This window comes from Dama dama, chromosome 18 (genome assembly GCF_033118175.1).
Source record: "Dama dama isolate Ldn47 chromosome 18, ASM3311817v1, whole genome shotgun sequence".
Classification (NCBI taxonomy): domain Eukaryota; kingdom Metazoa; phylum Chordata; class Mammalia; order Artiodactyla; family Cervidae; genus Dama; species Dama dama.
The window spans coordinates 39,969,505-39,993,205 of NC_083698.1; the positions used below are offsets into that span (position 1 = coordinate 39,969,505).

A 23,701-nucleotide genomic window follows, 5' to 3' on the forward strand; every position below is an offset into this window, starting at 1 on the left:
GCTAAAATGATCAACTTACTAGAGTAGCTCAATGAGGAGTCAATCAGTTAAAGACAGTTTCATTGAGACTCAGTTAAAGACAGTTTCATTGAGACTCAGTTAAAGACAGTTTCATTGAGATTGTACAGTAGGAGCAACAGAAAGAAAAAAGAATAATAAAGAACAATGTAAAAACTTGTAGGGCAGTGAAAAACCATCAAGTATATCAACATATATCCAAGAGAAGTCCTTAAAGGAGAGAAGAGAGAAAGATACAGAAAGAATACTTGAGTAAATAATGACTGGAAAATCCCCAAACTGGATGGAAAACATTAATATGGGCATACAGGAAGCTCAGTGAATGCCAGCAAACTTACACAGCTTGGAGTGGAATGATAAGAAATGGAGAGAAGTCAACATATTTGAGAGGCAACTTCAAAAAAAACTTTTGATGGGTTAATATTTAGTATGAAGAAAGAATAGTTATAAGAGAAGACCCCATGGTGCTTTGTACCTGTCTAAGTAGGAGTTATGTTTTGCAATGTAATTGTCAACTCTTTATCCTCCCCTTACATTAGCATACAGGATGCTTGAAAGTAGATACACTCTACTTTGTCTTTCATAAGTGCTGAGACATACTGCACATAGAAGACATCTAATACATACTTGATAATGTGTTGGATTGAATTAAAAAGAAAGCTTTCAAAAACTATTCCAAACATTATTCTCCACAGCCAGTAATTTCAGTGTTTCTAACAAATATTATCGACTGGAATAAAACTAAGAAATTATTTATTTCACCTGATGGTTAGGCAGCTACCGAGGCCAAAAATTGGCTATACAAAAATGTACATAATTTATTGACCCTTGTTCAAAGACACTGTGAGCTGCCCAGCATACCTTAACTGTGTTTAGCTTTAGTCATTGATTGCATATTTTGGATTGTCAAAATATTAATTTCATTAATATTGAGCCTATTTTATTTTATGATATCAATATAAATTTAGATTGTATAAAGTCATTAATTCAGCATATGCATCTAAACAGATGTTTCATATAATGAAAATGAACATTAAGGAGAGGTCACTGTGCAAATTCAGAATGGTCAAATAGGTTAAGCAATTATGAGAGAAAAAAAAAAGCATGCCTGAGACCTCAATCTACATTTGCCATTAAATTGCAAAAAGATGAACTCTTGACAAATCACTAGTGCTGACAGTGTTACCCTCTTTTCCTTCCAACACATAATAATACAAGTACCTCACTTTTTTAAAAGAAAAGATGAAAGCTTTAGGTACTAATAATGTATTGTGAAATTTGTTTTGCCTAGGAGATTGGTCTTTTTTTAACAAAAAATTCATTTGTGTGTTCTCTACAATACAGACAATGGCTTTAGAAATAAAGTAGTGCAAATTTACAGTCAAAAAGCACTTCAAAATATCACCATATTTCACTACATCACTAGAATAATCTCTATGACTCTTTGGGATCATTTGCACGTATGACGGTTCTTTTGATAATCAGATTTTCTAGATACATGCATATATGAGCCACTTGTTTCTTTCCAGGATGTTTCCCCTTTGATTAAAAAATTAAGAATGGCCATAATCGTATAAGACAGCAATGCATCCACTAGTGAAGTGTTAAAGCACTATTTGCTTTTGTCTTCTTTAGAAAAGTAAAACCCTCTGTTTTTTGAAGCCTTTGTTTATAAAATCCTTTTGCATTGCAAAATAGATATGGAGTAATTGGACGAGAAACCTTTAAAATTGACATAGAACACCTTATCTACCACTTTGTGAGGTTGTTCTGTCATGAATTATATTTGAATATGTCAGAGAAAGTGTTATTAATGTTTAATTAGAATTCAGTTCAGTTCAGTCACTCAGTCGAGTCTGACTCTTGCAGCCCCATGGACTATAGCATGCCAGGCTTCCCTGTCCATTGCCAACTCCCGGACTTTGCTCAAACCCATGTCCACTGAGTTGGTGATGCCATCCAATCATTGCATCCTCTGTTGTCCCCTTGTTCTCCTGCCTTCAATCTTTCCCATCATCAGCGTCTTTTCCACTGAGTCAGTTCTTCACATCAGGTGGCCAAAGTACTGGAGTTTCAGCTTCTAGCACCAGTCCTTCCAGTGAATTTTCAGGACTGATTTCCTTTAGGATTGACTGGTTTGATCTCCTTGCAGTCCAAGGGACTGTCAAGAGTCTTCTCCAAAAACACAGGCCAAAAGCATCAATTCTTTGGTGCTTAGCTTTCTTAAGAGTCTAACTCTCACATCCATACATGACTACTGAGAAAATCCATAGCTTTGACTAGACAGTTCTTTGCTGGCAAAATAATGTCTCTGCTTTTTAATATACTGTCTAGGTTGGTCATACCTTTTCTTCCAAGGAGCAAGTATCTTTGAATTTCATGGCTGCAGTCACCATCTGCAGTGATTTTGGAGCCCAAATAAATAAATTCTCTCACTGTTTCCATTGTTTCCCCATCTATTTGCCTTGAAGTGATGGGACCGGATGCCATGATCTTTGTTTTTTGAATGTTGAGTTTTAAGCCAAATTCTCCATTATCCTGTTTCATTTTCATCAAGAGGCTCTTTAGTTTTTCTTCGCTTTCTGCCGTAAGGGTGGTGTCATCTGCGTATCTGACCAATTACTTCTTGAATTATCACAATATTCTTGGACTTGCCTGTGCTCTAGCTTCTTACCATGTTAGCACTTGGATACATCTTTGTTGTATATAATCAGAAATTATTTTAAGCAGAGGAAATACTTAAGAAATAAGACTCTACATTATGAGTAGCTGATGGATGAAGAGTGAGGACAGAGAAAAAAAGACAGGCTGAATTCAGACAACTGGGAGTTGAGATTTGGAGAAATGATTCAGGAAATAGCTGCTGTGTTAATAAAATCTGAATCAGGAAGAAAATAATTCTCAGAATACTTGCTCTGCATTAAAAGCATTTATCTTCTGAGAAACTGAGCAAATAGTTGAAGTATTTTAATTACTTTTTTACCCTGCATAAACTGTGATTCTCTGAATTAACACCTCATTGAAATTGGGCCACTCAAGACCATTGGATTTGTTCAGATTATACACACACATACATTCATATGCACACACACAGACATATGCTAATATACCTGTTTATTTCACAATAAATGCAAAAATTCCAAAGTTGTGTTTATGGGTGTATTTTTTTTAGTATACAGCAGCTGAAGTTATAATAATGGGTCTCATTATCCTCTAACCAAGATACTATCCTTTGAACACATATTTACCTAGATGCTTCATTTATTTTTCAGCAACATCCACTGTTACATCAGGTAAAATAAAAGCCAGTGGACTCAGGAAGATGCCATGTGGTTTTTACAGAACCATCTAGAGAAAACACTGTGGAGCGTGGCCAGACTTTGTGTTTTTCAGGCTCTTTCCGGGTATGGATAATGGGTTTTAGGCATGTCTTCTGTGTAAATATACTTCTGGTAGAATGAAATCTTTTGATTTCCTTTCTTTGAGTGTATTAGCCAGTTAGCTCTGAATGTGTAGCTATAATGGTAGATGGCTGGGTTTTCTTTGATTCTCTTTTCTTGCTCTTCCTCACTCACTATGAGAGCTTTTGGCAGTATCCGTCCACCAAGAAATACATATGGAATTGGTTTGTATTCAATTGTACTAAGAACTCTGTGGAGACCTCTTAACTAGTATGAGGCATGCATTGCATTCTATTGAAACTCTTCTTTATTACATGGGACCTCTCAAACCAAAGATGATTACTTTCTATTGTGCTTTTGGGCAAGTAAAGTTGAATGACTTCATAGTCTCTTATGGTGATAAATCGGTGATGCCATCCAACCATCTCATTACCAATTCAATGGACGTGAACTTGGGCAAACTCCAGGAGATGCTGAGGGACAAGGAGGCATGGTGTGCTGCAGTCCATGGGCTCGCAAAGAGTCGGACATGACTTGGTGACTGAACAGCAACAACATAGTCTCTTACTCATCCATTTAGAGTTAAAGTAAAGGATAAGATATCCTCAAAATGGGCACTGTCCTACACAGCTAATAGCATGGTATGTAGGTACAGCCTTCCTAGGTGCAAATGTCTGCATAATTCAAAGCTTAAAAATTGCCTCAACAGTTCCACTTTTAGAAATTTATTACAAGGTAAAAATATCAAAACTGTATTCAATGACATATGCATAGGATGCTAATCAGAGTGCTATTTATAATGGTTAAAAAAGGGAACCATTCAAATATCCAGTATTAAGTGGATTCTAGTGGGCTGTAGTATATCCACGCAAAGATATGCTGTGCTGTGTGCTGGGCTTAGTCACTCAGTGCCGTCCGACTCCTTGTGACCCTATGGACTATGGCCCACCCGCTAGGTAACCATTAAAGTTTATCTGTGTGCGTCCATGCTAAGTCACTTCAGTTGTGTCTGACTCTTTGCGACCCTATGGATCGTAGCCCTCCAAGTTCCTCTGTCCATGGGATTCTCCATGCAAGAATACTGAAGTGGATTGTCATGTTCTCCCCAGGAGATTCTCCCGACCCAGGGATCGAATCCACATCTCATGTCTCCTGCATTGGCAGGCAGGTTATTTACTACTAGTGTCACCTGGAAAGCCTGAAGTTTATCCATGTAAATATTATTTTTATTGACCATAAAAAATGTAAAGATACATTGATGGAAAAGAAGGTTACAAAATAATGTAGATATTTTATATTGTCTAATTTTGCTTCTTTGTATTTTTTTTAATTTACTATAAATAATAGAATTAGATTCTAGTTAAGTGCCAGAGAATTTGTTAGAATAAGGAGATCTGGTTTATAATTGGTCTGAAACAAAAACTTGGAGGGGTCTGGGAAATAGGAACCAGAGTATCAGGAATAGTCTTAATTAGATAGCATCACCTCTCCTACCTTTGCTACTGCAACAAATACACTCTATACTTGTATCACTCTTATCCTTGCATCACTCAAAATTCAAATTCCCAGGAAAGGGTATTGTTAGCCTAATTGATGCCATTTCTCCAGCTCTGGTAGTTAGAGAAATGTAAAGAATCTGAGACTATTCTACTTTCCTCTTTTGGGACTGAGTGATAGAAAATAGGAATTACTGTTTAAATAAGGTTTTAGACAATAGGAATAATAGTTTCTCCAGAGAAAATCAGGGTGGAATGAGTAGATAACTGACATTGTCCCACATGGCATATGTCCACCACAATAATTTATCTTGAAAATAAAAATTACAGTCCCCCAATATACAACTTGACATTTATGATATACCTAGAATTGTTACTTGTTTCAGTTCAGTTCAGTTGCTCAGTCATGTCCGACTCTTTGTGACCCCATGAATCACAGCACACCAGGCCTCCCTGTCCATCACCAACTCCCAGAGTCCACCCAAACCCATATCCATTGTGTTGGCGATGCCATCCAACCATCTCATCCTCTGTCATCCCCTTCTCCTTCTGCCCTCAATCTTTCCCAGCATCAGGGTCTTTTCAAATGAGTCAGCTCTCTGCATCACATGGCCAAAGTATTGGAGTTTCAGCTTCAACATCAGTCATTCCAATGAACACCCAGGACTGATCTCCTTTAGGATGGACTGGTTGGATCTCCTTGCAGTCCAAGGGACTCTCAAGAGTCTTCTCCAACACCACAGTTCAAAAGCATCAATTCTTCTGCACTCAGCTTTCTTTATAGTCCAGCTCTCACATGCATACATGACTACTGGAAAAACCATAGCCTTGACTAGATGAACCTTTGTTGGCAAAGTAATGTCTGGGTCAAAAATAAATATTATGTTGTGCCTATCTTCCAAAAAGAAGCATCAGTTTAAAAGTCTACTATAACAGGGGATAGAATTTTTTCCCTCTTTTACAGGAAAATAGGATATGCATTATAGCATCATTTATCAATATCTGTCTATTTATCTCAGGAGATCCACTGATTCCTCTCTTGCAATTCATCTCTGAACTTGGAACGTAAATACTCCGTGTGTCATTGTTGATAATGACATCTCAGAAAAGCCCTGCTAAGCTATATCATTTTAACTCTTCATTTGGAAGGAAAGTCATGTTTATGGAAGCTATAAAAGACAACTGATAGAAATGTAGTTTTGCTAACATCATTTGAAAATAGCCCTAAAATATTTTCACCATCTGCTATGTTGCAGAGACCATGAGGCATTCTCCAAGAAGATCCTCTAGATTTGACCTTGAGAACCCTCATCCATCTGCTCTGAATTAAAGCTAAACTAGTTAGTACCTGGGTACTTGGTTCAGAGCCAATATTTCTCTGGGATGCAACTGCAAGGTTGATGTGATTTGAGATGACTTTTTTGTCATTGGGTTTGATGTAATATAAAGTTAAGAATATAATTGCAGGTAAAATGTAAGTGAGAGTTTGAGTATGAATTTAATCTCTATATTTTTGCTTGTCTATTGTCTTGCTTAACTGTAACATGGTTATGAAAGCCTTACAGCTAAATAAAACTTTTACCAATTAGTAAAAACGTATTTGGTGTGAGCATTGATGAAAATGGCTCTGAAAAAAAAATGGTTTATTTTTGTGTCAGATATTTTGAGTCTTTAAAACTTCCCAGATATTTATATTTTCAAAAATAGAAAGTTTCTAACAATTTATATGGTTTTAATTTTAATTTAGTCCCTTCTGTATTAGAAATAGTTGTTTTCCCCTAGAACTCTTTTATGTTAGAATGTATGGAAGCAACATTTTAAATATGTAATTTATGCTGTTATCATTTTGATTTTTTAATCCAGAGAAATCTGATATAATTCCAACTCTTCAGAGTTCTATGGCATATATTTTAGCATACCTGCAAGCTGTCTCTTATTTGTTCATACAGAGGGCTGAGATCCTTTGTTCTCAGGGAAGATTTCTTAGGGAAGTTCTCAGACTTTCCTCATCCCAGGAGATAAATCATGATTGCTTTAAGCCAATTTTGATAATTCCATTCCCTTTTGTTAGTGATATATCTGGTAGTGATGATCCAGTTCTGGTCAATGAAACATAATGTAGATCTTGATACCTTCTGAAAGGGACACTTCTACTGAAAAAGAGGGACTCCAGAAGAGAAGGTTCTATTTTCCCTGCTACTTCATTCCTTATGACTGTGGTTGGTAGGAGGATTTGGTATTTGGAGTTGAAGCAGCTATCTTATAACCGTGAGTTTAAAAGATCTACAGAAAAAGGTGAGAATAAATAACAGAAAGATAGAATGAACTTGAGTTCCTGATAACATGCTTGAACCACTATGGCAAACCTTGAAACTAACAACCTTCAAAGTTCTTGTTATATGAGAGAATGAAATATCTTTATTCATCAAGACACATAAGTTGAATTTCCTTTTATTGTAGCTGAATTTACCCTAACAGGTATATATCCTAAATATCAACTGAATCATACTATAAGTGGTTTTTAAATTTCATATTTGACTTTCCAATAATGCGTACTGTGATACCTGTGTGTTAATTTTTACATACTTGATGCAGCTCTTCATACTGCAAATATTTTGAGCTATTGTTGCATGAAGTTTCCTTTTAGCCAAACATTTAACCTGTGTAAACAGTGTTACACATCAATACTTGTGTGATTATTTGAACATTTTATTATATTCTCCCCATTTTACCAGAATTAATAGAAAGGAAAAAAATGAAAGCATTAGAAATACCTTGTGAATAGAAATGTTGATCCATAATCATATTGTTGATTACAATATAATTGAGATAAATATAAAATAATTAGATGTGCCAAATACATGTACTTTTCACCTTAATCTGATGTCTGTTAGGTTAAATCCAGTTTATCTTTTGTTCATTGATGAAGTAGAATTAAGCAAAAGGTAATATGTATTGTGAAATATTGGTGTACATATTCAGATATGGTATTTAAAGTCAAGGAGTAAATAGATACTTTATGATTATATTTAACTATCTAAAATTGGAACTCCCCTTTGGTTGTTATTTTAACATAAAACTGTTGAACATTCATTGTATATTCAGGTGTTGGAAATCTAATAACAAGCAAGATAAAATATGACACCTCTTTTCTTTGAGTTTTTAACCTAGTGGGGTTGCAATATAAACTATATATGGAACAGATTACATATATAGAATTATCTAGCTGGGTGTTATGAAGGATTGTGTATTATTGTTATTATTGTATAGGCAGACCTTGCTTAGTCTATGGGAATGTGTGATTTATCTGAGGAAGCGATATTTAAACTGAAATTGAAAAGATGAGTAGGAATAAGACCAGAATAAGAAAGTTCAGAGGAGGAAGTTTATTCCAGAGAGAACGCTCTGAGACCTACAGGAAATCTAATTTGGTTGAAGAATCAGAAAAGAAAGGAGAGAATGGAATGGTGCCAGCTGGGGCTTGAGAGGCAGGATCATTCAGGTCTTTATATGTCTAAACATAAATGGGAACATGGAAAACTTTTAAGGAGTGCAGTGTCATAATTTTGTTTTAAAAAGACTCCTTGGTGCTCGCTTCGGCAGCACATATACTGAGATTGGAACGATACAGAGAAGATTAGCATGGCCCCTGCGCAAGGATGACACGCAAATTCGTGAAGCGTTCCATATTTTTTAAAAGAAAAAAAAAAAAAAAAAGACTCCTTGCAATATGTGTAATTTAAAGTGAATTTGAGGGGAGCAAGTGTAAAATAAGAAGACTAGATATGTGATTTCTGCGTTAATCCTCATGAAAGTTGAAAGTGTGAAGAGTTTGGAGGCAAAGAAGTAGATGGGTTTAAGTATTTAGGGAATAAAATTAAGAAATTTGGTCTTTAAATGAATGAATGTATAGTTTATCATCAAAACTAGAAAAACTTGGGAATAAAAATTAATTCTCAAGTCCCGGTTAAATAAACATTAGCTGGGACTGTCTTGGGTAAACCAGGACATATAGTCATCTCTGACCATAGGAGCTAGTGGAGAACAAGGAAAGACTAAATGTAAAACCAAATCGCTTTTCAATATGTAAATTTCTGGCAGTAATTACCTTTGGCCCTGGCCAGTCTCAGGAGCTACATAAATTTTTGTGTTTCGTCTTAATTTATGGAATAGAACACATTAGATTCTAATAGCTTATTTTCCTGATACTTTTGCATCTCCTGCTTAGACCTGGCCTCAAGGGTTTAATACTTCAGGACAAAAACATGGTACTTCTAAGATTTTAGATGACATAAGCAAGCTCTCTTTTGTATAACATGTCTCTTAACCCTTATTTTTGAAGTCTCTTTGACTTTGTAATGGAGAAGAAATATGTGGCAAATGAATTAGTGATTCTTTTTCCTAGGTGTGACTGTCATTTAGAGGTCAAATTAAGACCATTCAACTAGAGCAGTGACAACTATAGAATCTAACCTTTAACCAGCCTCTTCTCTAGAGATTTATAGGGAAGTTACTGAGAATTTCACTTAATTATATAGATTTACAAAAGTGTTCCTGCTTTTGTGTATTGTCAAGGATTAAAGGTAGTTACCCTGTCATGCTAAGACTTTACTTGCTATGCCAACTATTTCTCTTGTCTTATCTCACTCTGGCTTCCTATACATAATCACACTCTGCTAATTGTATTCAAAAACATTGTTCCTCTTATTCTCTCTTCTGTTTCCAAGTAATAAAATAATTTTAAAGAAATGACAGTTTTATTTTTGTGTTTGGATTTTTTCAATAAATAGTATCTTCTAGCTAATTCTCTTATTGTTGATACCATCAGTTTCTATGATTTAACTTTCTCTTACATCAACTGTATAATAGTCTTTAATACCAGAATTTAAAAAGGAAAAGTTACTTTAAAAAAAAATAGATATCAAAGAATATATATTAGAACCAAGTAACTGAAAATAACTTGAAGGGTAATGTGGTTTAGAAAGAAAGTGGCAATAACAGCCTTCAATCTGCCAAGGAAAATGCTAAATCTGATACACTGTAAAAGATCTCCAGTTAAGCAGCAGATGATTCAGTGACTTGATAATTTGAAAGAGTCATGTTTTCCCAAATTTGTGTAAATAAACTTGGTATTTCTCTTATTATATATATAGGGACATTTTCAGCTAACCCATGTTATAATAAAATTAGTATTAAAGTTCATTAAACTGTAAGGTCTTGATATTTATTCCAAATCATCAAGGAAAAATCCATGTATACATTTATTCATTTATTCAATATGTATTGTTTGACTGCCTTCCTTGAGCCAGAAATCATGTTAAGTGTTAAAGGAACAAAGGTGAGTAAGATACTCTCGTGGCCCCCCATAGGAACTTGCAGTCTAGTGTATTATAAACAAATAGGTACAATTAAGTGTCGTGCATGTTCTAGTAAAATCTCTCAAGGGTATGGCTACTTTAATCCATATGGTCAGAAAATAGCTGTATAGGGAAGCAGATTTGGACTTGAAGTTGATACTGGGTATTTAAACAAAACACTTCATCTCTTTTCTCTGCTAGGAAGATGTGTGTTCAGCATTTTGGGATCTGGTTCGCACACATGGTTAAAAGTAACTCTGATCTCACACAAGTGATTGAACTTTGAGTCTTAGATTTCTTCTCTCTAAAATGAGAGCTGTGAATAGCTACAGGATCTTTTTCTTGTGCTAAAAGTCTTATAATTCAGTATTTAATGTCATGTTCTACTTTGTAATATTAGAATGGGAAATATATGAACAGAGAGTTCTACCACTAAATCTGCAGCAGAATTTTTTTCCTGTGGTGAGATAGAATGACTACAAGTATTCTTTGAGTACAAAGAGAACATTCTGTATCAGTATTTGTATCACCTATGACACTCATACTTTGCTTTTGACTCAAAAACAATTTCTCATCAAAAGTTTTCAAGACTGGCATTGTTAAAGCTGCATGCAGAAGGTGTTCTTAATACCTTTGCTTGGATACATAATTAGGAGATCTGATACGATTTTTTGGCCAGAACAGTATCTAAAAGTTAAACTAGATTGAAAATGTGGACAATTCTTTTAGCCAGGAGATATGTGACACAAAACTAGTGTCTTAATAAGAACTTTAGTCCTTACTATTTTGACTATTTTTTAAATAAATCTTATTTATAGACATGATTCTCTTATTGGCAGAGGTTTGGCTTGTGTTGGCTTTTTTTGATTTAAGAAACAAAAGGATATGGATTAGTGTGGAGAGGTGTTTAGCAGAGATAAATAGGGATGGTAATATTCTAAAGGAATTTAAACTGTCTGATTTCAGTGACAAATCCTAAAAAAGACAGACTAGCTTTATTGGCTCATTTAGCAATTAACAGTAAATAAATAATTTAAAACGATGGCTTCTCCTCCCTAACTGACTCTTCAAGCTTTCTGATACTCACCCTTGATGAAGGGACTTAACTAGCTGACCACTAGAAGTGGGAGATTTTTGTCTAGAGGGCAGAAATCTCTGGCTCGATGTGAAGGTTCATGGTGGATAGCAAAGCAGTTTATACTTTGTAAAGTCTTCTCACAACATGGAAAATGATAACATATTTTGTTAAACTAGCTGAAAGAACCATATAAGTGACAAGACAAAATATTTTCTTTAAAAAAAAAGCATTCTTTTTTAGCTGCAGTACAATTTTGATTTGGCTGCCAATAATACAGAGTAACTGGAATCCAAAGGATTCATAAACTCAGTTGCACATTTGTTGGAAACACATTTTTTTGGAAGAGCAAATTGTATTAAGTAGGTGAGCCATACAGCTTTATCAAGCCAGCCCTACCTAAAAATGGGTAAAGTGAAGCCAGGACAAAATGAGTTTTCTCAGTGTACCCTATTGCTATTTTTGCAAATTACTTTTAAATTTCAGATTCAGGATTTGTATATTGATCCAACTTGAGCCTTTCACTTGAAATTTATCTGGCAGTGTAAGGAAAGCATACTTAAGCATTAGGCTTTACAAAACAAACAAAGAAAATAGCTGAATCCTAATTGACCTTCAGCAAGTTTTTTCTTTCTTTTCTGAGTCTGTGAATAGAGTTGAACTATATACTTCTTTTTAAGACAGGTATTAGTCTCACAAAAAAGTCAGAATAGCCATCTTCTCAATGCACACATTGTTCATCCAACACTTGTGAGAAATTAAATAGGGAGTAATAACAACAAGGAAGCAGGAATGACAAGAGAGAGAAACCAGGAGTTTCCTGACTGAACAGTGGTGTTAGGGTGCATCTGCATTTTTTAAAATCACAGACTTATACATTAATTTTTTTTAAATAATTGAAAATTTTTGAAGCAGTTTTAAGTTTTATAAAAATTGAGCAGAAAGAACAGAGTTTTTGTCTTTTGCGTTTTTCAAAAGACAAGTTAATGTCTGAATTTCTACTCAATGGAAGCAAACTATCTTATACATAGTTTTTCAGGTATTCACCACAAGAACCACATTTTTTTCTAAGTCATCTGTGTACAGTTTAACTGTGATATTTGTATTTTCTCTTTTTATGTTTCAATAGCAAAAAACAGTGATGTGTTGACCTAGAGCATAGGATGGTACACTTGTGGTCAACAATGAAACTATAGTGTGGATTGCAAAAATATATTAAATTGTGGACCAATAGTATAGGCTATACAGTTGTGAATAACCATGAGCCAATAATAGGAATGGTACAGTTATAGTAAATCACGGGCCTAAAGTATGGTCTGTATATTTATAATTAATCATGAGCCAATTGTACTGCAGTTGTAATCAAATATTCTGAAAGAAGAAGCTGGAAAGAAGGGACTTAACATTTTATCGGGCACCTGGTTTGTGCCTGGAAATGTTTTGTGAACTTTACATTATATATAAATTTTTTACATTATATTTTATTTAATTCTCACAGAAATACTATGAATCAGGTTTTATGATTCCTATAATGAAAAGATGGAAGCTAAAGGAGGTTAAACCTTTATAACTGATCACAGAACATTTTGCTATCCCCAACTTGGCTGTGAATTTCTTCTCTTAGGGAAGCTATGCTGCTGCTGCTGCTAAGTCACTTCAGTCGTGTCCGACTCTGTGCGACCCCATAGACGGCAGCCCACCAGGCTCCCCCGTCCCTGGGATTCTCCAGGCAAGAACACTGGAGTGGGTTGCCATTTCCTTTTCCAATGCATGAAAGAGAAAAGTGAAAGTGAAGTCGCTCAGTCGTGTCCGACTCTTAGCGACCTCATGGACTGCAGCCTACCAGGCTCCTCCGTCCATGGGATTTTCCAGGCAAGAGTACTGGAGTGGGGTGCCATTGCCCTCTCCGTTGGTATGCTATAGATAACCATTATTAATCAACAATGATTGGCACATAAAGTAGAACCTAGTCTTAATCCGAGTGCATAAATTTTATTTCTTTGATAATTCCACACCTTCATCAAATATTTTTTCCCCCTTTTGCAACATTACTTCAAACATCAGTGCTAGCTGGAGCAGGTCCTTATTTGGGTCTATGAATGCTTGATACTTGTTGGCCTGTGCTATCCTAAATATTAGAAGATGTGTAACTACAATGTGCCCCCAGATACTCTCCAAAACCTGTCTCTTTAACTTGTGTAACAAATAATCAATTCTTCTTCTCAGTATCTTTTGAGCTTGTATGTAGGAAGGGACAGTCTTATAATGAAAGACCTACGAAGAAAATACTTTTTCCTAACAGTTCTTTATACAGTCCTCAAAGCACATCTCAAAGTTAGCACTGACAGCAACATTTATTTTTGAGCTTGCTCTCCATTCTATAACATGACCAGGAACATCTTCTTAAAGACTTAAACAGTGGCATAGGACCTCTTACTTTGTGGATTTTAAAATGAAGTTTAATCCTTGAATAACACCTCATCCTCCTCAAATGAAAGTGCTAAATGAAAATATCTCCTGCCATAACAATAATCAAGAAATGTCGCAGTCATCAGTGATTTCTGGCATCCAAATGTGAATGAGGATTCCCAAAACTGTGATCCAGCAGATGCCCCCACCCCCACGGTGAATTTCGAGGAGCTGGGATTGGGGCAGTGAATGCAAGAAACAGCCACTTGCTACATCCTTAAAGTGAACAAGGAAAATAGGATTTGGCCCCAGATAACTGAGATGCGTGTGAATGGAATGAATTCAGTGAGCCCAGAGGCTTGCATCCTCCCAAACCAAGAACACTACATTTTTAAACTTGATACCTGATTTTTCTTACTGCACAAAAGTCTTTGATGTTCAGACTGCCAGTTCCCTTTGTTATAAAATTTTATATAGCCCCATCTCCCCTCCACCTCCTTGGAGCAGCTCAGAGCTACTGAGTCTCATGGGCTCGGAGTCCTAAACATTCCCATCAAATAAACTCTACTTTCAGGTTGGGACTAATTTTTTAGTCAACAAAAGTATAAGCTAAGGAACAGCATTTGTAATGTGAATACCTCTTAAAGCCTCCTGAAATACACAATTAGTTAATATTATACTTGCATAGGACTGTGATTTCAAGATAATCATTCCTAGGCTCAATCACATGGCATCCCTTAAAATCCATCTCTGATAAAAACTCTGGAGTCCTCATTGCTTTTAGAATCCATTGACCACATTCTTTTCCTTCTTTTAACTATGTGTGCATAGTCGCTCAGTTTTGTCCAACTCTGCAACCCCGTGGACTGTAGTCCACCAGGCTCCTCTGTCCTTGGGGGTTCTCCAAGCAAGAATACTGGAGTGGGTTGCCATGTCCTCCTCCAGGGATCTTTCCAACCCAGGGATCTAACCCAGGTCTCCCACCTTGCAGCTGGATTCTTTACCGACTAAGCCACAGGGAAGTCCAAGAATACTGGAGTGAGTAGCCTATCCCTTCTCCAGGGAATCTTCCCAACCCAGGAATCAAACCAGTGTCTCCTGCATTGCAGGTGGATTCTTTACCAGCTGAGCTACCAGGGAAGCCTATAATTGTCATTTTATTTAAGCTCTTGTTTTAAGGAAGGAACATTCTTAGGTGAGCTTATGTAATGGGATTTTTTTTGCACTCATATATTGTTGTTGAGTTGCTCAGTCATGCTCGACTGTTTGCAACCCCATGGGGCTGACTTGTGTTTCCTCTTAATTTCTTCTTTCTCATAATTTAGGCCTATACATGACCATTAGAATCTCCACAGGATTCTCCATTATATTTTTTCTTTCAACTTCAAACCTGCTACTCTTATCAATACCTCATGTATTCTTATTTTCCTAAGAGTGAGAATATAATTAACCTAACCTGCAAGTATTAAGAAGAAAATAAAAGGTGTCCATAACTTAAATATTTAGAGATGACTGCAATTATTATATTTGCATAATTACTTAGAATCTGTCTCTAAAAAAGGTTACAAAAGATAATTGTGTAAAATTCGGCCCATATTGTTTATAGTTTTCCATTTTCATTTCACATTTAACTCTGTATCACTGGCATTTTCCAGTGACATTAAACATTACTTTAAAATGTGTCTTTTAAATAGCTGTACCTTAAAAACCTTAACTTCAACATTGTCTTGAAGATTTTCTGTGCTTTCCTCTCTTAGATATTTTGGCTTAACAGATTTCATAGAGAGCCATTGTTAATTTTGTAGCGGCATAGAGAAAGGCTATTGATTTCTTCTTGTTTCATCATGTTCTCTGCTAATGCCATCTTCTGTTGAAGATGAAGCTTCTCCAGTCACTAGTTGAATTCCAGCAATGCCTGATACATTATTGCATTAGATGCACAGCATAATATTGACCTATGCCATACATGAAATATTGATGGTTTCCAATAAATTCACCAATGAGCACAGGTAGACATATTAATTTTTAATTTAATCAGAGAGTACAGAGTGAGCACCATGCTGCTTTGGCAGAACTGATCAATTGGGTTCTTTATACTAATATCAATTTGCTTCTTTTTCTTTAAGGGCATACAATTATGAAAACTATGTCTCCCTTTACAGTTTACTCATGAAATTCTGTTAAAAGATAAGAGTATGTCATAAACTTAAATATAAGTCATTCTGAATGTTAAACATCACAGACACCAATATAAATAGTCTAATAAACAGAGTGCTTAGACAATAAATTTATTACATAATTTTATGATCAGCCTGAGTTTAAACAAAAACTACTAGATTTGATTCAGTTAACATTTATTAAGCACTATTTCTCAAAGACTCTGTTAAATAACTATTGTATCCATCAAAGAATCTTTTTCTCTGACTCTTCACAGCAATTATATCGAGTGTTACTATTGTCTCCATTTTATAAATTAAGATACTGAGACTGAGAAAGTATTTGTACACACAACTGTAAATACGAGAATTTTAGATTTAACCTATGTTTTCTCATTTGGGTCCATTCATTCACTCAAGAATATTTACTGAATACCTATAACATGTCAGAGATGATGCCAGACCCTGGGTATACAATTATCGACATACAAGATCCATTCCTCATGAGATTATAGTTCAGTGGAAAAACCATATAAAAATAATTAAAAATAAAAATGGAAGAGAAAGACAAATACTGTATGGTATCACTTATATGTTAAATCTAAAAAAGTTAGGCTCCTAGAAACAGAATAAAATGCTGGTTTCAAGGGGCTGGAGGGTGAGGGAAGTAAGGAGATGTTGGTCAAGGGTACAAACTTGCAATCAGAAGATGAATAAGTTTTGGAGATCTAATGTACAGCATTATGTTTATAGTTAACAACATTATATACTTTCAAGTTCCTAGGAGACTACATCATAAATGTTCTCACTATAGAAAAAAATGATAACTGTGTAAATTGATGGAGATGTTATCTGATGCTTTGGTGGTAGTCATATTGTAACTTGTAAGTGTATCAAATCAGTATCTTGTACACCTTAAACTTACACAATACTGTATGTCGATTATATTTCAGTTAAAAATAGTTGTGCCACAAAATAAAACAACAGAGATTATTAACTATGAAAACTGACCCAATATTTCTTTCGTTCACCTGCCCTTTCTCTCTTTATTGCCCATATTTATTGGATGATTACTATATTGCAGGCACCATGTTATACTTTATGAGAGTTATTTGATTCAATCATCTCAACAACCCTAAGAGCCAAATGCTATAATTATTCCCTATATATTCATAAGGACATGGAGGATTAAAGAGGTAAAACAGTTTACCTAGGGGCATAATGTGGGGGCTGGGATTTGAACTTGCATCTGTTTGATTTGAAGACCGCTTTAGTCCACCAAATAATGCTTTTCTGCTTTCCCAGAACCTAAACTTCTCTACATTTATTTTTCTAAAATTATGTTCTCCATATCTTTACAGTTTTCATTAAGTGTATTTGTTATCCTGGAATAAATGATTCATGTTTAAAGTGACTACTGAATGTATCATTAGTAAGATAGTCAGGTTTCTTCCTATCTGGCATACAAAAACTTGAAATAATGGTCATGCCTATACGATCTATAGCATAAATCTCTGAACTGAAATTGTACCCGCTCCATCTTCCCTGGTCCTCTGCTCTGTTGTTCTCTCAGTTCCTTTCCCATTTTCCTTCCTGCTACTTCTGCTTTTATCATTTCTATTTCTCCTGAACGTATGCATTATTTGCAAGATAAGCTAACCTTTGAGAAATACATTTTCACTCTGTTTTATATTTGATTGAAGTATGTGTGATAACAATTTTAATTGAGTTTCTCTCTGAGTAGGGACAGTTTATCTAGTTTCTTAAGTCACATGCCCATTCATGAATTAGCAAACAACACCAGGGCAAGTGAAGATCCTATCTTCCATCTTCTTTTCCTATCTTCCATCTTCTTTTCCTATCATCCCTGTGGCAGTATCTCCCTATCATACATTAACATACTCTGTAAATTCCTGTGTATTATTGTTGAAGTTTTTCCCAAGTTTTTCTTGGATTTGCATACATACATGAGACCAGGTAGAAGGGTATGAATCAGTTCTCAGGACTACAGAGTTGAGATGCTGCAACAGTGAGACAAATTTATGCTACACTTGAATATACACTGAAGTACACTAAGACTGAGAAGTAGTAAGTTAAAGTTAGAAGACGTAATATTGGAAGGGAGGGCTAAGAGAAGTTAGTAAGACACATGTATGGGCCCACTTCTGGACTCAGACAGTCGAAGGAGTAGCATCAGATTACCAGTAACATCAGATTACCAGATGTTTAAAATTACTTTTCTCTTTTGAGAATGTCATAGGTTTACATATCTGAAAAAAAAAAAAAAAAAAAAGATATACCCATTGTCAAGGCAGCTTCTTAAATCTGTACATTATTCTACCTTTCTTTACCTTTAAAACAACATAATGCGGTTACTAAATTTAGGTTTCCACAATACAAATTGTCTTGAGATATATTTCAGAGTATTTTGGACACCTTAATCAGTGTTTTAAAAACTTCTAAGTTTCCCACTAAATACCTAACTTGTAATATTTGGTAATCTCTGTTTCCTCATATGTAAAAGGTGAGGGGGGACCATGTCATCTCTAGGGACCTTTAAGCTTTAATATTCTGTCCGTATTTCTACATAAAATTCAGATGATCGTCTGTCTTTTAACTAAGCACAATGCTAAGCAATAGAAATTTAAAATAAGTTCTATAAGTCTGACAAATAGTTTTAATAACAATGCTAGGAAGCATTTTTCAAACAACAACAGCAACAAAAATGAAAACACAACTGGTATTACCCAAGGAAAACTCTTTGGATTTCTGTAATGGTATTATCTCTTTAATGTATGGTTTGTAGTTGCATTTCTTAGGAAGAAAAACACTGAAAAAACAATGGTCAGGGATATGAGCAGAAAGTAAAATTTAAATCTGGAAAACAGTTTGTCCGTGAAATTTAGTCCTGAGGGAAACATGGGTTTGAAAGGAATTGCACACTATATTTTAGTGGGTGCATAATTTTGTCTGTGAAGTATTTTAATAAATACTCATAAATAGCATGACATGTTATTCTTCTTAATAATTACATATACCATGACTTCTTTGAAATATCTAGTTATTAACTTTGCTGCCATTGCCAAGGTCGTATATAATTATGCTGAAAATGTTCAGCAATGGCATTCACTTTTCTCATCTACCCAATTAAAGAAGAGACACTAGAAGAAGTGCCTCTGAGGAACTTTTTATATCTCTGATACTCTGTGCAAGTATTGAGTTGAATATATGAGTCAATTCTAATGGACAGAAATTATTGCAGTACAAGATACTCAAAAATTATTTTGTCCTTGAAGGGACACTTTTTAAGAAATACTTTTTGAATTATGACAGTCTTGGATTTTCTAAATTAAAATTGAGGACCTTTCAGAAATTTGGAGTTGTTACTGGCCTATAAATTAATTCACTGCAGCACACCCACCTGTACATAAAATTCTTAATAAACCAATATGCAAAGGACTGCCATTTCATCAAAATACTTTGGACATGTTTTATCCTTTAAGACTTGTTGTTTGAGATTAACATACTGGCAGTCCTTTTTCTCTCCTAAGTTTTACCTGTTTTTCTTGGCTGTAAATCAGCCTCAGCCATCATTCCTCTCCCTTGTTAGTCTTTCAGTAGCTGATTTAAGTGTAGCTTGTAAACCAGAAGGAAAATTATCCTGTTCCTCTCATTTAGTGACTGCAACCCTAGGATACCAGGACCAAGGTTAGATATCCAGAGATAAAGAGTTTTATGAACATAAGAAAATAGGATAGTATATAGTTGGCATGAAATCCTAAGAAAACAAAACCTGGAAATATAAAAACAAACTCTAAGTCTGTAGTTGCATGTAGTGTTTTAGAAAAATACCTGAAACTTTTTTATTAATTGTGGGCATATACATTTTTACATATCCATCTGACTGAAATATTGTGTATATAATCAATATGACTGGAATATTGTATATAATAAGTAAATAAAGAAGTGCTCTGGAGCCATTTGCAAGAAAAGTGTGCATTGGTTGGAACGTCAAGCCATTAAACTCTTATCCATTCATTCAACACATGTTTATTGTATGTGTTGGTCACAGTTCTTGGCACATTTGCTGCATCAGTAAACAGTAAAAACAAAACAAAATTATGTCCTTGCAAAGTTTATGTGTTAGTGAACCTAAGCTAATTCAGTTTCCCATTTAGGACTCTATATTACCAAGATAGTGTTCTAGATGTAGAGCACAGCAGAAACAATGAGTTGAAGACAGGAAAATATAGCAGAACAAGTATGTAGTTCAGGTCAGTTCAATCATAAAGATAGGATGGGAAAGAAATGCAAGTGAAGGGTAGAAAGTGAATATTGGGACCCAAAATTGAAGGGGTCAAAAGAAGGGATGACATGCAAAGGCAAAACTAACTCTAACCAAAATATGTGGATCTAACTTTGGTTTTTGAAACATGACATAATATGATCTTCTTAAATAAGATGAACATTAGTAAAGATCACTTCAGTTCAGTTCAGTCAGTCAGTCATGTCAGACTCTTTGCAACCCCATGGAATGCAGCATGCTAGGCTTCCCTGTCCATCACCAGCTCCTGGAGCTTACTCAAACTCATGTCCATCGAGTCGGTGATGCCATCCAACCATCTCATCCTCTGTTGTCCCCTTCTCCACTCGTCTTCAATCTTTCCTAGCATCAGTGTCTTTTCCAATGAGTCACTTCTTCACATCAGGTGGCCAAAGTATTGGCATTTCAGCTTCAGCATCAGTCCTTCCAATAAATATTCAGGACTGATCTCCCTTAGGATGGACTGATTTGATCTCCTTGCAGTCCAAGGGACTCTCAAAAATCTTCTTAAACACCACAGTTCAAAAGCATCAATTATTCGATAGAAACATGGAATAGAGTGAAGAGATATTGGAGGTAGAGAGGTACATGGTTAGGAGACTATTGAAGTAGCCCAAGTGAGAGATTCAAGGGCTAGTTTTTGGTAAGAAGGAAGTGGCTAGAAAGGAAGGCCTGAGTGGAAGGGACAGGTAATAATGGAATTGATAGGAGTCAATAACAGACCAGATCAAGCAATGAAAAAGCAATCAAAGCTGTTTCGATCTCAGATAACAGAAAGAACCGTAATGTCACTGACAATAATGAGTGGACCATTTTTCTGGGTGGTAAATGTACCGAAAGGTAGATGGATAGACAGATTTTCTTTCACTTCAGATATGCTGAATTACCAAAGTGAAGATAGAAATGTAGGATTAGAGCTCAAGGGTGATTGAATCCTTAGTTACTGGGTTATTTGGTGGGATATAAAATTCAAATGTCTGACACCTCTATAGTTCTGTCCCTGGAAAATCCAGAGAAATATGTATGTAGTTTCCTTTGTTTACATAATGGCTTTGCCTTATGTTTCTTGAGAGTCACAATATACTAAGTAATGTTATATAGGAGCACCTCAGGGCTGCCTCTGGTTGGAAGGAGTGCTAAGGGAATTTTCTTCCATAATAAACACACCGTTTTACTTTAACTTTGCTAAAAATTAATGGAAAAGCACCTAAAGATGATCTCATTCACACTTTTTATAAGATTGAAGCTATACCGGTTGTCTTTTGGTGCCCTTGGATCAGCCATCTATCATGTACTGTGTTTTCATGATATGCCTTTAAGTTATAAGGAGCAAGTAGCTATCAATTTTCAGGTTTAAAATATATGAATACATTAAGTGATAAAGATAGAGCAATTTTGGTTTATTTAGTTTTCAAATTTAATTCGTTTTCATATTGTTTACACCGAATCATACATTTTTCCAAGGTTGCAAGTGAGTGATATGCTCGGCAGGCCTGGGTGATAAGATTCAGAGTGTGGAGACCAGTGATAAGGGAGCAGTGTGTCAATGCTAGCATCGAAGAGCCACTTCCTGAGAAGAGTGGCAAAGCCGTCAGCAGAGCCAGGTTCATGGCTGAGTGACCTATGCAATCACACACGATTCCATGTTCAAAATTATTCTTGTACTTGGTTTAATGTTCCACTGTTGCTGAGCAGAGTATTAAACAAGAGACCACATATTTTCATTTTGCAGAAGTTACTTCTGCAAGTTAGGTGCTGACCATTTGTATACCACTTTTGGAAGTCTGCCATATTTGTCTTAGTTCCTTTGTCTCTCCTTTCTCCTAGCTTGTTTCTAGTCATCCCTGTGAGTTTCCTCTCGTCTCCTCACTGCATGATGGTTTACACTTATGGCTCTGTTGCCTTTGCCATGTGTGTCTTCTGTACTTTCCCATAGTTTTTGGTTTTTATCTTGCTTGTCACATTCTCACTCCCCAAGAAAGATTATATGCTTGGGAATACTAGGCGCTATATCCAAAAAGGACAGTTTTATCTGTTTGGAATTATAAGGACAAATTCTATAGTTTATAACCTTTCCAAGGCCTGTGGAAAATCTTTGAGACTTGAAAAAAAGAAAAGGACATATTGCTCTAAAACAGAAAGAGAAAGCTGCAATATCAAAACAATCAAATAATATATCTAAATCATAAATAGCCAAATTTACTATTCATAAAAAATTCATGTTTCTCATTTCTGAAGAATTCCTAAAGAGGCATATTTATGCTGAAAAGCATGGACAATTATAAATTAAGTTATTGACTTTTAGACAAATAAAATTATTTTAAAATTCTTTACATGCATACATTTTCATATAGTTTATATGATATGGGCTGATAGGCTACCCAAATGAATAATGTGTACAGCTTAAGTAGCTAAAATGGTCTGGTATCTTGAACAGCAAACTGTTCTTGGACAGTCTTGTGATGGGCCATGTCATAGAGTTGTAGCTTCACTGGGATCCAAGTTGTGGATGGATATAATTGAATTGTATTTCCATCCCTGGTAGAGTTGTTTGTGGTTAAGTTTTTTCTATGATGCAAAGCATGGTATGATCATGACATTGACAACTTCACAGCTTGACCAGTCCAGCTTTCCCATTTATAAATTAATTCTAAATTGTTATTTGCTGATTCAAAATAACAAAGTAATGTCACTCATGCACTCATGTCCTATCTGACTGTTTGCAACACCATGAACTGTAACCCACCAGACTCCGCTGTCCATGGATTTTTCCAGGCAAGAATATTGGAGTGGGTTGCTCTTTCCTATTCCAGGGAATCTTCCTGACCCAAGAATTGAACGCATGTCTCTTGTGTCTCCTGTATTAGTAGGCAGATTCTTTACCACTGAGCCACCTAGGAAGCCCAAGTAAATGTACTATTAAGTACTTAATTCTTAACTCTTAATACATTGTAGATTTTTTTGTTTGATTTTTGTGCATTGTTTGAAATGCTCTTTATAGATGTTTGCAACAAAGTATTTTAGATATTCTGAATTATGCTTCTGCTGCAGAGCAATTAAAAACTGATGGATAATATATTTTTTTAAATATTTTGACATCCTATACTGAGTTGTGAGTTGGTAAAATAAAGAAAATAGTAAGAAAATAATCCTTAAAAACTGTTGATGTCCTTCAACCAAAGACCTCTAAGAACACATCTGGAATTAAGGTAGCTGGAATTTATTACTCATTGTGTTGAGGGAGAACTCTTACCACAAGGAACAATGGCATATCTTAGGAAAAGGATGTCAGAAATAAGATACTGTAGAGATTTTGGCTTTGGTTAAGTAATTTGAGTAAGGGGCTAAGGAAACAAGGTAGACCAGTTCTATGACTGGATGTATCAATAAATGTTACCTAGAAAGAGAGGTTGGGTTGTCAGGAGTGGTAGCTCAGATGGTAAAGCGTCTGCCTACAATGTGGGA

At 35.4% G+C, this 23,701-nt stretch overlaps 1 protein-coding gene and 1 non-coding gene across 4 annotated transcripts in view; both read left to right on the forward strand.

The window, feature by feature from the left end:
• MAGI2 (membrane associated guanylate kinase, WW and PDZ domain containing 2) overlaps nt 1-23,701 on the forward strand; it is a 1,418,975-nt gene that overhangs the window by 367,399 nt on the left and 1,027,875 nt on the right. The gene's annotated exons all lie outside the window — the stretch shown is intronic.
• Nucleotides 8,503-8,609, forward strand: LOC133073137 (U6 spliceosomal RNA). The gene has a single exon (XR_009696847.1). It is a non-coding gene; the product is annotated as a U6 spliceosomal RNA (small nuclear RNA).